Raw genomic sequence first — 14,334 nt, 5'->3', positions numbered from 1 at the left:
TTTGGAGTATTCTTTCTACTTCACACTGGCTGATGCAACACAGACTGTCGGTAGGGCAATGCCAAAGTCATAAGATGCTGCTTCAGTTGCTTGTCTTCATGGGAGAGAACCAAGGTGAGAGAGTCTTGCAAATATACATTGTTGTAATACATTGTAATATACAATGTCAAACATGTCTCAAAAATCAACTTAAAGAAGGATGAAATATATTCCCATGGTGCTACATATACAGTATAGGCTTTTTAAAATAGATCAAAAATGCTGATGACTCATCTTGCACAGTTTTTTGTCGAATTCACAAATACTCTTGAATGAAAATGTCCTTCTATAAAACAGGGGATATTCCCTCGATAATTCACACAGAATTGATAGTTTACTAAATACATCAACAAAGAATAAAAAACTGCTTGTCAATCACTTTTATGGAGTTTAACAGCTAGTGCGCATTGAGGGAAAGAAAACTATTATACCGGATTAAAACTTTTTGCAAGCTTTGAATCCCAGTCATAGGCAATCTATTGATGATATTATGTCTTTATATTCTGTATGAAGCCCAGCATACAAGCATCTAAAACCACATGGTGGGGAAGAATTTTACTAGCAAACAGATTTTAAACTTTACAGCCGTCAGCTTTGCTTTCGACAGCTTGTTTAAGCGATTCTTTGCTGGTTACTCAAGAACCCAACTGACTACACAGTCTGATAGGAGAGATTTCAGTGATGTATCATTGTTAAGCCAGACATCTTGATTTGACTGACAGTTTTCCCTGTATAATGTGAAGCCTTTGAGACCCACTCTTTGGATTTCTAAGGCGGTTATTCGGCCTGTGTGTTCAATCCTAGAACTTTTAATTAATTTCAAGTATTTTAATAATGTATACATTTTTTAATCATTCAATTCTAGTACCTAAAGAAAAAATATTTCATCACATTCTGCATGTATAGGGGATAATGAATATGATGAATTTTTTTTTTTTTTCCCATTTGGAAGATGCAAGGAAAAATGGCAATCGCGGGTAAATTAGAGTCCATTCAAGCCTTACATTTATGAGTAGACTATGTGATTCAAATCCATGACCTTGGTATTGCTAGTGCCATATACAGTAATACAGTATACCAGTTGAGCTACCAGAAGGGTGTTGTGGTATAGGTATTGTGTGGCCTGTTTAACAAACAGCTTTAAAAAAACAACACTTTGAAAGAGATTTAGTCATTTGTATGTTTGTTTGTTGTTATTGTTAACAAGGAACCTCAGATGTTTATACACTTCTTGAACTGTGTAAAGATGTAATGTTATGTAAAGATCTCTCTGCAATATGTAAACACTGGTCCAGCGCCACTTTTAGTTTCAAATTTTGTTTGTGTAAATCGTACATAATTAAATACTGAAGATATTTGTTTTACATGTTTTGTTTGTTATATTTCGTTCCTCTGGAACAGCATTGTTTACGTCTTCTGAAGTGGTCTTAATGTTTAAAAAAATATATGCAAATAGTTGTTCACAAAAGCACAAAAATGATGCAACAGAAACGGAACAGTTGCTAACTTTATAGCTAGTTTTTTCATACGTTCACATACTTATATAAGACTTTCACACTTTTTGCATAATTTGACAAAATTACAGCTAGACTGTTTAGGAGTGATACTTCGTTTTTCTTTGTTTTTTTACACATGACATACCTCATATTTTATCTCAAGCATGTTTACACCGAAAAGTTTGTCGCCACGCTAAGTGAGCAGATTTACAATTTACGAACTTGAAGAACACTGACGAAATACGTGAAGGCATTTTGAAACGACCATCACGACCTTATAAAAACAAAAAGAATCAAATAAGAAAAAGAACCCCTGGGACATAAAAGTGCCTGTGGTTGAACAAAAATCCATTAATGTGTCAAGTTGCCACGTTGCTTGGTAACCATATACCTCCAACAGTTCGGCTAATGAACTATGTTGAATTGAGGGATATATAGTTTATTACGAATTATGGTGATTAATAAATGTAACTGCATTTTTCATTTTGTTTCTGTTTTCTAAAATCACTGCAATGCACAGCCTCTGTTGGCTCAATGCCTTAATATATGTATCCTTAGTTTTCTCCCAGCACTGTTTATCCCCCTGAGTAATTCACAATCTCACTATTCATCAACATTCTTTCCTTTTGCCTTTGAGCCCTCGTCTCACCCTGCACACTCACATCATGTGCGTCCTCATAGAAAAGCAGAAACTCCAGAATATTCTGCCTCGTTCCACTTTCTACACACCAAACTGTGTTTTTGGTGTGGAACTACATAAAAAAGAAAAGTCCATCAGCGCTGGCTCGTCGTGTGACTTTTTTAAAACCCCCGAAGCCTAACGTCTCTTCCGAAATAGGTAAATATATTTCCGCTGCGCCGCTAATGTTTCTCTTCTCAGCGAATCAGTCGGTCGCATTTCCTAAATGTCATCATTTTTATTTCCAGCTGAGGAGAGACACATCCCTCCCACAGCCATGGCCATTAGCTCCACCGTACAATCATTTCATCTATATGGGGCATGAAAAAGAGCTTCCATGTGCTGCATCAGCGTAAAGCGATTGTTCATCTCTAATGACTTACATTTAGAAAACTAGCTGCAATGCTGAAAGCGGAGAGGATTAATACAAGCCAATTGCACATCCTAAACTGACGGCGGAGGTGATAGCTTATCAGCACACATGCAATTCCCAACCTTCCGCACGGCAAAGAGCCCATTAGAAACGACTCTTCCAATGAACCCTTCTGATGGGAAGTGTCTGATAAACCAGTCTGATAAGATAAATAGTTCATGCATTATAAATAACGTTGCTAGTAGGTTCTCTCTTCACCTTAAGGGAGAGTCCACAATCTCTCCTGCTTCTGATGCCAAATGTCTTCGAGTGCTGCTAATATCTGCTGCTCCATATGGCCACATTAGCAGTGTGGTTACATACATGTCATTACAATATATATGTTTTCATTGTCATATGGGAAATACAGCCATGGTAAAGCTGTCACAACAGCTCAAAGAGTTTTATTGTTGGCTCTCTAACAGTCTGGGCCTCAGATTGCACGCCCACGAACCGCCCACAGTCTTTTAGCTGATCGTCTGATACATCTTACACATAAAACTGGAAGTACTTTAGTTGATTTGGCAAGCTCTAATGTAATTGGCTTACTATATGCAACTTTGGGATGGAAGTGCACACTGCCTGTTACAACAAATGCCTTTGAGAATTAAGTAATTGTTGGATTTGACAAAGTTTGCCAAGTTAGTGGCATCACACAATTGAAAGATATTTAGAGTTTTGCTGGACGCACTTATGAGAATGATATTCATGAGCAGGACTGTACATTTCACTTTGTTCTTCGAAACACATCTCCGTGGACTGTACTTATTACCACTTTTGGTGTTAAAAGTCCAATGTGTAATTTTGGAGGATCTATTGACAGAAATGGAATATAATGAAATATGCGTATGTCTTCAGAAGTGTATAAAGACCTTACATAGTGAAGCGTTATGTTTTTATTATCTAAGAATGAGCTGTATCTATCTACATACATCGCCGGTCCCCTTACATGGAATTCACTGTGTTGTTCTACAGTAGCTTTAAACGGACAAACTGATCTACAGAGCGCATTTCGTACATACATTATCTCCTTTGGCAAGCGGAAACATGACGACATCCTAGTTTTGTGTCAGCCACCATAGTCCTTTGAAAATGAGGGGGAAGGGGTGGAGTGAGCCATTGGTTGCAATTCACAACCTCACCACAATCTGCCGCTAAATTGTATTCTCGGGATCTTTAAGAAAACTACTGCCAGGATTGTTTATTGCATATAAGCATTTGTAGGAGTTTACCTTTCAAACAAAAAAATTATTGGAGGAGAGTATTTAAATGAATCACGTAACATGATTTACTAACATTTGCACAGTTTACTGGCGTTTGTGTGATTATATAACGGTCAAAAAAAGCATGTCTTTTACCCTAATGTTATTTGCACTGATTTTGGTAAAATGTATTAGTAATTATGGAGATGTGATATTGCACCTGCGTTTCTTAATGTGCTCCTTGTCAGTAAATCCCCCTCAGAAATTCCTACTCCCATCAGCGCTTTTTGAAATTGCACTTTCATGCTAATTTTCTCTGTTTAATAGATCTGTAAAAAGATGGAATTTCAACATTTTTATTATTGTCCAACATTTAAAAAAGAAAAAGAAATGTGTCTGGTTACATGTCAGTCAGAGGGTTTCTTCCCATTTAAACACAGTGGGTGGTTCTTATGGCAACGTGGACCATTTGGCGATCTGAGACTGGAGGTCTAATGACTTGATCCTTAGACTTATTTGAATGGATTACTGTAGTAAGAGCCTTTGCTAAAATGCATGTCATTTCAAGTTGACCACAAAGCAACTCTCCCATTGCATTGCATTCAGGAATTAATAACGTACTTTGGAGAGAATGGGAAGTCATCTATTGTTGAGCCCAAAGCTCTCACGTGGGTCTGTTCCCCAGCAACAGCCTTCCAAATGGTTCAAATGTGTACCGGAGGAAGGGCTGGAGGCATGACATGACTGAGCAGACGGCCTTGTGATGTGGGCTCCATGCAAATGATAACATATAATAGAAGAGCACTGTGAAATCGTTTGGATATTTTATAGCCCCGTACAGTACATCTGCATGCACACTGTATATAAAAGAGTCAAACGCCTGCTTCTGCTGCATTATAAATAATGAGAGTAATTACAGCTTGCTTGTTAATCGAGGCTCACTCGGGCTGAGAAAGGTAATAATGATGATGAAATCTGTGGAGTGGAGAGTGAGATGCAGCTGTCACATGTTCATCACAGTGGGTGTGACTTTTCTCACCGCTGATGCTGCTAGGTACATGATCTCTCATCTCTGTCCTCTCAGCATGACCTGCACACAACTCCACAAACGCTTATATAACACACCTATGTCAATCAAAAATGTGCAAATAAACCCGTATCTGAATATTACGGTGTGAAAAGTGTTTTATCATGGGAAAAAAACTATGCTATATTAAGATTCTGGTTTAATGAGTGAGAAAATAATCTGCTTAGACCTCACCTATAATAGATGCACATTTTAGTATGCTGATACACACTGTAGTCTTGGGACAATGGGCTGATTTGAGGCTCGGGAGAACACTTGTCTTAGATATAAATCTTTGTTGTGCTTATAGACTCACGCCACTAACCTCAGAACAGAGATGCGTGACCATCTGCCATTGCTTTGTGTTGCTATTCACGCAAAGCTGTTTTACTGACATTGTTGTGGGATAAACTTCACATGAACTTGCATAGCATTGTTCCTGTGGCTCAGCTGATCAAGAATTTTTTTAAAGGGGCAGGAATTCCAATCTCAGCAATTAGATAATAAGATCACACAAATTTATAGGATGTTTGCATGGAATGCACGTTGGCTTAGATAAAACATTCTGCCAAATGCATTCATTGACGCACGCCTACACACTCACAGGCAGTATTGCTGTATTGAACTGAGTACAAACAGTAAGAGGCAAAGTAGACAGACTTAAACCATCCACACCATAATCTCTTGTAATCCTCAAAGGGCAAGGTAACTTTGGCACACACACTGTACAACAACAAGGCTGTACTTAACCTGTGGTTTAAAACTATGCAATCCAACTGGACTGGACGAAATATTTTATTTTGTGTTGTGCAAATGAAAGAAAATCATACAGGTTTGGAAAGACATGAGGATAATGATCAACAAAAATGTATTTATATACATTCTACATAGAGACCTGATCATACTGTCCTGTCAATCATCATGCAATGCAACCAACTGCTTCCCTACTAGACCCCATTTTAGGAGTCTCTGAAACTAAATGCCCCAGGATCGAGTCCCTTCTTCAACGATAAATTCACATACCTTTTTTTTATTTTCATTAAGACCAGTAGGGCCGGTGAACTCAGGAATCGTTTTATACAGTAAATCGAACCAGCTCTCAGCATCCACATCAAATTCACGTTACACTCTGAAGAAACCCTCTCCTCCGAACTATCATTTATTCATGCGGAAAGCTTTTATGATCTCTTGAAAGGGTCTGGAATGGCAGTGCAGGTTTTTAGCCAAATGGTCTCACTGTCGACGTACCATAGATGCGGATTAGAGAAGGGAGTGCATTTGGGCAGCTAGGGCACTGAGTATGTTCTTTCAGACATGAGATGCAGTAGTAATAGCTGTGCAATGCCTGCAGTAATCTCAGTGATGACAAGAGATAGAGAGGTGTGAGAATAGCATGCTTTGTGTGAAGTGTGCAAAGTGCCATCTAGTGGCATTAAAGGCTTGCTCTTTCATCTTGCTTGGCACTTCATCACAGCTTGTCTATCATGGGTTTATCAAAAAACACATTATCGTGGGGTGCCATAATGCTGGGCGTGTGAAGCAGGCACTTCAAAAGTCACTGAAGACTCTGGGATGGTTATTTCAAACAATTCCAGTTTCATATAATATGACAAAAATTTAGATAGTGTCATGTGTGTCAACTCCTAAATCTACAGAAGATCTACATTTGAGAAGTATTAGTATTAGACAATTTTGGTATACATTGTTGGAACATTTGTGTTTGTTATTATTCCGTTTGCCATGTACATAAAGACACTATAACACTATGATATTTGTGTTGAGATTGATCATGGAAAAAAAAGAATTTGACTGCTAAGGAATTTATCATCAGTATATTAATGGATTAACCCTTCTGTTACATTATGTGCAAATTTTAGTTATACTGATCCCACCAATGATAATATATGATAAATGAAATTTTTGTTTGCTTTTTACACTTTACCTAACTAATATTTTAAATGAAGCATTTATAATATTTAAATATTTATATTAAAATGATATTTTTCAATAATATAATAGATATTTTAAATAAATATGTTTATACAGTATAAAGTAAAATATATATATATATACAATTTTAAACAGAATAAAGTTATAATAAATAAATAATAGAAGTAATAGAATTTAATTTAAAATTAATGCATTATATTATTAAGTATATAAATAAAATAAATATTAGGAAAAACATAAAATTTTGATCTGTATCTGTATCTGTTATTTTATTTGTATGTTTGAGTTCTCATAGATGCTTCATATTCCTTCCTCACACAATTTCAGCTCTAGTTCCATGTGTCATGGGAAAATAATAAAATTAACTTAAAACGTAACTATTATTTTCTTATATTTATGTATTTTTACATTAACATTCAGTCATTAAGCAGACGCTTTTATCCAAAATGACTTACAAATGAGGGAAACAATGGAAGCAATTGGAACAACATCAGGACAACATAAAGTGCAATAAAAGAAAACAGGTCTCATATAGCCTGCCACAGTACCACAGTTTTTTTAAGAGTAGAAAAGAGATAGAAGTCAGAACTGATCAGTCAGGTGTTGACGGAAGAAATGTGTTTTCAGACGATTCTTAAAGAGGGCTACAGAATCTGCTGATCTTGTAGCAGCAGGAAAATCATTCCACAAATGTGGAACCCATTCAGAGAAGGTACATGAGTGAGATTTTTAGCTTTTTGGGACTGCACCACAATATGTCGTTCGTTTACATAGCGAAGGGATCTGGCGGGTATATAAGTCTGCAGTAGCGAGTGAAGATGTGGGGGTGCCAAATCAGTGGTGGTCTTGTAGTCCAGGAGCAGAGTCTTGAATTTGATTTGAACGACTTTAGGGAGCAAATTTACTTGAAAAGCAAAAAAAATTCAATATTAAAAGCAGTTTTTAGATAATAAAATATCCTAAACTAATTTTTTCGGATATTTCAACATTTTTTTCCTATCATAGTGAAATTCGTAAATCAATTAAGGGAAAAGGCATTTTTTTTACAATTGTACAGATTTTAAGGATGTTTCATTATTTATATCGACATGCGAGATAGAAATAGCAATTAAACCAACCCTCTCATATCACAGAATCTTGTGGTATCTTTGCGGTTGCTATGTGATGTGTTACGACACAGCATTTCAAGCAGTGCCTGCAATCGCTGTGCCTCTCTCATTAGGTGTCTGGTAAGGCGAGAATGCGCGTGCGAGCGAGACTCCTGCCTTACTTATGTGATCAGAAGAAGTGCCTGTGGAGGTAATGGTGCGAGCTCAGCTGGGCAGGAATGGCGACCGAAGTCTCCCGGGGAAGCACAGAGACAGTGGAACAGCTGTGGTCTGTGAGGGGGGTTGGCTGACTGACACCTCTGCAGGAAGATGGAACCTGGGGTTGGCTGCTGGGCGGAGGATGCGAGGAGTGGGGTTCTGGCCTAGGTGCCCTGTCAGAGGCCCACTGATGGAAATTACCAGGTCCTGAAAGATGATTTACCACAGATGAAAGACGGTGGACAGCACATTTCAAAAAACATTTCAAACTTAATGAATGGCATGAGCGTAGCAAATTTTGTATTCATCATGCTTCTCCTGGCTTTGAAGACATTTTTTCCTCACGCCCTATCTGATTTTAAAAACATCAATAAGCAACAGCAATAAAAATGCTAATTTGAAAGTTTCTCGAACAGCCGTTATCAAAATGTGTTAGCAACCGCCTGGTTCTCCTTCTTATTTTGCTTGGGAGCAATAACTTCCTCTGACATCTGCCTCACAACTCTTATGACACTAAAATAGATGACAGATCTTTATAAGCCTTTATAGAACATGCATTATAAAGTGGCGAGTCCAATTTATATGCTATTGATGAATGGAAGAAATTGTAAATGACTTAAAAATGACAATTCGGTCATCATTTGCTCAACCTCAAGTTGTTCAAAATCTAAATCAATTTCTTTGTTCAAATGAAGAGTTTATTTCCAAAGAGAGATAACTCATTTATTAAATAAACTACCCTGTGTTTTTATTGTGCATACCAATAATTATCGATCAAACTGCAGTTGGTTTGTTTTGATTTAAGCCATGATAGCTAAAAAAATACAACTAACTAACACAATAAAACATAATAAAACACATGATTTTTTAATAATCTCTTTTTCGGAAATAACCTCTTCATTTGGAAGAATGCTTGTTAACAAACAGTTCTTATCCGCCATTGACCATAGTAAGAACTTTGCTTTATATTTTGTTTGTTCTGTTGAAGACAAAAGAAGGTTTTCTAAAATGCTTGCAAATTCCCATACGAGTGCGTATAGGCCTACCCCTCGCGCTGCACTTAACACGTCTCACACGCACGTGTGACGCATGCGCATTTCACCACACGCACCTAGACACTGCCCCCTGTCGCCAACTCTTGTAAATTACAGGTCATGCAAGGAAACTTTACGGCTATTTACCACCTGGTTACATATATATATATGGGACTGGAGCCGCCTGGCTGAAGCCCCTCCCATGACGCGAATTCGCGTCTGCAATGAAGTGAATTTGACGCACGAATGAAGCGAGTAAACTAAAATGTTCAAGCGTCCAACTACGCGCGAATAGCGCGATTCATTCGCGCCATTCGCGTTTGGTCTGAACACAACATTACTTTTGAGTGAAGCACAATGATTATTTTTGATTAACTAGAAGTTTTTACCAAAACTCCAAAAAAATTTTTTACCCCTTGTTCAAATTACATCATTTTATCAAGTTAATCCAACACAATTGGACAAGCTTTACTGTAGCTTAGTGGTAAGAGCATTGCGTTAACAACGCAAGGTTGTGGGTTCGATCCCAGGGTATTGTAAATACCTATGTAAAATGTATAGGATAAAGCAATGTATGTCGTCTGCCAAATGCATGAATGTAATTTAATGTAAACGTAAAGAAGGATTTCCAGTTCCCAGCATGCTCTACGTAAAACGGCATAAGGAGTGTAAATTAAAAAAAATATGTTTGTTTACTTATTTAAAAACAACAGGAGTTGCAACTAAAGTGCTGTGCAACAAATATAAAACAAAACTAAAGCATACCCGATCAATCAAGACAAAGGGACAAATAAAATTGAATAAATATGATTTATTTACATGTTTTTAGTGAAGATAAAGACTTGATAGTGTTGACTGTTCACTACTCTTAGATACTTAGAAGAGTTTGACATATTTTTCAGTTTTGTGGCTACCGATTTTTAGAGGAGTGGTGCTTGTGCTTAGGGTCTGCGAAACTACATTTGACCTGTAACTAATTCCAGTTCTGAGATCAGTCTGATCTTGCTCATTTTGGGATGCATAAGTCAAAGTTATGGATTCATGCATATTAAGACTAAGGAATATGTAAAAGAAAAAACTGAAAGAATTAAGTTTAGTTAAATAAAAAATGGAATTTTGGTGTAGTTATTTAAGTTCTGTCTACTTAATTTCATAAAAATGAGAAATTCAATATTTAAGTTCTACATGCTAAGATTTGGTAAGAACTTTAACTTAACAGTAATCAAAATTTGAAAGTTCTGTTTACTTAAACCAAGGACCTCTAAAACTATTTTTTTTTATTATTGCCAAATTATCCGGGTTTACAGTGTAGGAAAAGCAAACAGTTCTTGGGCACCATTGACTAACTTAATAGTAAAAATTACAATGGCAGTCAATGGTGCCCCAGAACTGTTTGCTTTTCCTACACTGTAAACCCGGATAAGTTGGCAATAAGGTGGCCAAGAACTTTTTGGTTACAAGCATTCTTCCAAATATATTTTGCTGTGTTCATCAGAAAAAAGAATTTATAAAGATTTAGAACAACTTGAGAGTGAGTAAAGGATGACAACATTTTGTATTACCTTTAAATATTACAGCTATAGTTGTGCTATTTTAAAAAAAGAAGGAGACTTTATGATTATGTTGCTTTTATTCCTACTCTGAAATATTACTGGAATGTTACCTTGACCTACGGTTTTGTAAATTTGATTCTTTCCTTATTCAAGTGCATGACGGAAAAATTGCCTTTACCAACATGGCCGGCGAGGGACTTTGCTACACAAACAATGCTCTTCTTTAGCTACATTCTCATCCCTGTTCTATTGTTCCGGGAAACATTTCACCTCCTTTTCAGTCACTGCCCCCAGGAATATGCCGTGTCAAATGATTTTATCTCAAAACGGGAGGAGAAAAAAACAACCTCTTTTTCCAGAACAGCCATCTGGCAGGACAGCTTTCAATGTTTCTATCCACCTCCATCCAATTTCCCATTCCGGTCTCCTCTCCGCAGTCGCTACGTCGCTGCGGATAGATCACACACGCAGGAGCTGGAATATTCTGACAGGCCCAATGTCCTCACTGCCTCCGAATTCTCTGCGTGATTGATTCCATTTCGCCATCCAACATCCCCCCTCCCCAACATCTTCGCATCATTCCTCCGCTCACCGCCGTCATTTGCTATTCATATTTCCTCTGCTCGGGGAAATGGTCTTTTCGCTTATCTCTTGAATTAAAGTGAAATAGATCATACATTGTGTTGAAGGTGCTGCCATTTTCAAGCTCTTGTTTAGCTGCCTTTACTGTATCTTTTCACCAGGAAGGAAATGGAACACAGTCATATGAAACAATGTACAAGACTGATTGGGTTCTCCTCTTTAGACAGTGTTTCAAATCCACTATACTGTCTTTTTTCCTGTTGGAAGCAAGGCGGCAGAAAATTGTAGAAGGAATCATGTAGACTAGTTTTCAATGTTTTATAGGAAAATGAAAGCACTGCAGAATTTAAAATGAAACCCATGAATCGGTTAACCTGTGGGGCCTTATGTTAATGCATCTTCATCTCCTCACGTCAGAGCTCTCAAACCATCATCTCTGTTTATCCTTGACATGACAGCCGGGGGTTGTAAGACATCTCACCACAGCGAGCACACAGCTCTCATACAAACATCATACAGGATTACCTTGGCAGAGAGTAAAATGGACCACTTATTAAAGAAGATACAATCAATTGATATTCTATATTAATTATTCCTGAAGGTTTTATTTGCAGTCATTCTGTATGCATAAATGCATATATGTATACTTAACAGATGTTATGGTGCTGCTTTCGTTTGTACTGATGCTGATCTGAGGTTTATATTTGTCGTGGATAAGAGCATGCTAACAATATACATGGGTTCAAATAGCCGGATTCTCTGCCCACAACCCATTATGAGTTCACTCAGCGATTTTGAGGGTTTTAAACGATGTTTCCATGGAAGCAGAACAATGCCTTTGCTTTCTTTTCTGCCGTGTCATGTTTACGTAAGAGGGATTCCTTATGCAGGTTTCTTATGTTTATCAGTGATTGTGTCCAGTACTAAAGGGCTGTAAAAGATGTTCTAACTTACCATTTACTGTACACACTACCTGTATTTACTGCACTTCAAATGGTTTGGCAACCACTGTACATCATCATTCAGAGTAAAGCACATTCATCTAAGACATCTTATGCTAATGTATATAAGATAAAAAATATATAAGAGAGGAAACATAAGACATAATAACTTTTCTGAGGAATGCTGCTCCATATTTCAAATAAAAGAAATTCACTTTTCTGTTCTTTCGGGCCTAGCTTCTGCGATTTGGTGAAATTAAGTTAAGACTTCAACTTCCATAACACATAAGAAGTATCAATTGAAACGAAAAGACACTATTTTAAATAGCCGCTTCTAAATTGATTTGTTTAATTATTTTAAAGGCTACAAATACCTCTCTCACCTGCTTGCTCTACAAGCCCTTGACATATTACAACTGACATCGTGTCTACACCGGACGCGACCAGCGCAGAGTAGACACGGTGTGACTGTTCAACGGATATTTTTTACAGTACATTTTGTGTGAGTAATTCATGACAGAATTTCATTTTTGGTTAACATATATCTTTAACCCTGAGATCTAAACATTACTGTTTTTATGGACATACAGGTAAATAAATATAAATACATTTTCTCTAGTGCTGTCAATAGATTAAAAAAATTATCTGATTATCGAAAAATTTTCTGTGATTTATCAAAAATAACATTGATGTTTTTTAAATATACATTTACATTCAAACAATTTCACATTTAATCTCCAAATTCATCTAGAAACAGATTTCTTTAACAGCATCAGATTATGAATGAAAGCAAACAGTCTAATATTTGTACTGCAACCCTTTAAATTTTATTTTTTTCTTTATTTTAACATTAATTATAGCCGTTCAACATCGAAGTACAGTAAAACTGAGAGCTATCATGTTTAACAGGATATACAGAAATGTATTTAATTGAATTAAACATTAATGACAGGAGTCACAGCAGCAGGTATCAAAATTCGGCCCCTTTAAGAGGCGCAGATCTGGTGCCTTTAGCATTTCCACTATTTTTCACTATTTGCATTCATTTACGATTTTATTTAAAACGTTGAAGTCTGTGCTTAGGAATAAACAACAGGCTTTCTGACATAATCTTTTGTGTTTTTGGAACGTTATATGCTGCGTTGTCTTACCGATTCAGACAGAGATTCAATGACGCAGCCTTTAGCCAGTTACTGTATACGCCAGACTGGACCGCTGTCGCATTGCGTTGTGCCACGATTAGAGGCTGTCTAGCTACACTATTTTCCTCAAAGCAAAATTTCAAATTGTACTTAAGTGGTTTAAAGGCCTTTACATGGATAAGAGTGTGATTATAAAATGTTACGCAAAGACAAAGGATGACAAAACACATGGATGCTCCATTAATTGCATTAAATATTTTTAACGCATTAATCGGATAAAAAATATGCATGTGTTAACACGTAAACGTTGATAGACCTAATTTTTTCTAAGCATATTCAAAATATAGTATAATAACATTATTATTTTAATTCATTCAGTCCGTCAGTGACTTACCCACATATACTCCCATAACTAAATTGTACTGCACTCTTGGAAGAAAGGTACAAAAGCTTTTACTGGGTTTGCACCCTTTCATAAACACATTTGCACCCAAAGAAAGCATATGGTTTATTCAAATGTAAATACAGGTATTGATAACAAATGTATTCACATCTGTACCTTAACGGTTAATATTAGGACCTTTTAAGAGAGTTCCGTCCCATTAATAGCTTGTGAACTTTTTTTCTGAGAATGTAGAAAATTGAACTCCTCCAAATAGTGAACAATCCATCTGCACCCTAAAATGTTCTTACTTTCACTGAAGGTAGGGCCATGTTAACTTATCAAGCTGCGTGTCATCCTTTCTCTATCTTATTTGGACCAGAGCTGGCTGATGGTGTGCTGTGGGCTTCCATATGCTGAGTCAGCAGTGGGAAAGGAATCAACTCCCGTCCTCTTGCCTGAAGCTGCTCCACACAAAGGCCACAGCACCGAGCACTGGCTTGATGGTCTGGAAAATTGCATTAAACACTGCAGGTCTTACTCTTCTGT

At 37.0% G+C, this 14,334-nt stretch overlaps 1 protein-coding gene across 3 annotated transcripts in view; it reads left to right on the top strand.

Moving 5' to 3' along the window:
* elfn1a (extracellular leucine-rich repeat and fibronectin type III domain containing 1a) overlaps positions 1–14,334 on the top strand; it is a 94,725-nt gene that overhangs the window by 61,411 nt on the left and 18,980 nt on the right. Inside the window, exon 1 of one of the 3 annotated variants that reach the window (XM_056753920.1) lies at positions 14,252–14,319. The exons of the other annotated variants lie outside the window; for them this stretch is intronic. The gene's annotated coding sequence lies outside the window, so the exon portion shown is untranslated. Of the gene's footprint in view, positions 1–14,251; positions 14,320–14,334 lie in introns of those variants that run through there. 3 annotated transcript variants of the gene reach the window in all.

This window comes from Triplophysa dalaica, chromosome 7 (assembly GCF_015846415.1).
Source record: "Triplophysa dalaica isolate WHDGS20190420 chromosome 7, ASM1584641v1, whole genome shotgun sequence".
Taxonomy (NCBI): domain Eukaryota; kingdom Metazoa; phylum Chordata; class Actinopteri; order Cypriniformes; family Nemacheilidae; genus Triplophysa; species Triplophysa dalaica.
Note: the sequence above shows the minus strand (reverse complement) of the source record. Positions and strands in the feature narration are given on the sequence as shown.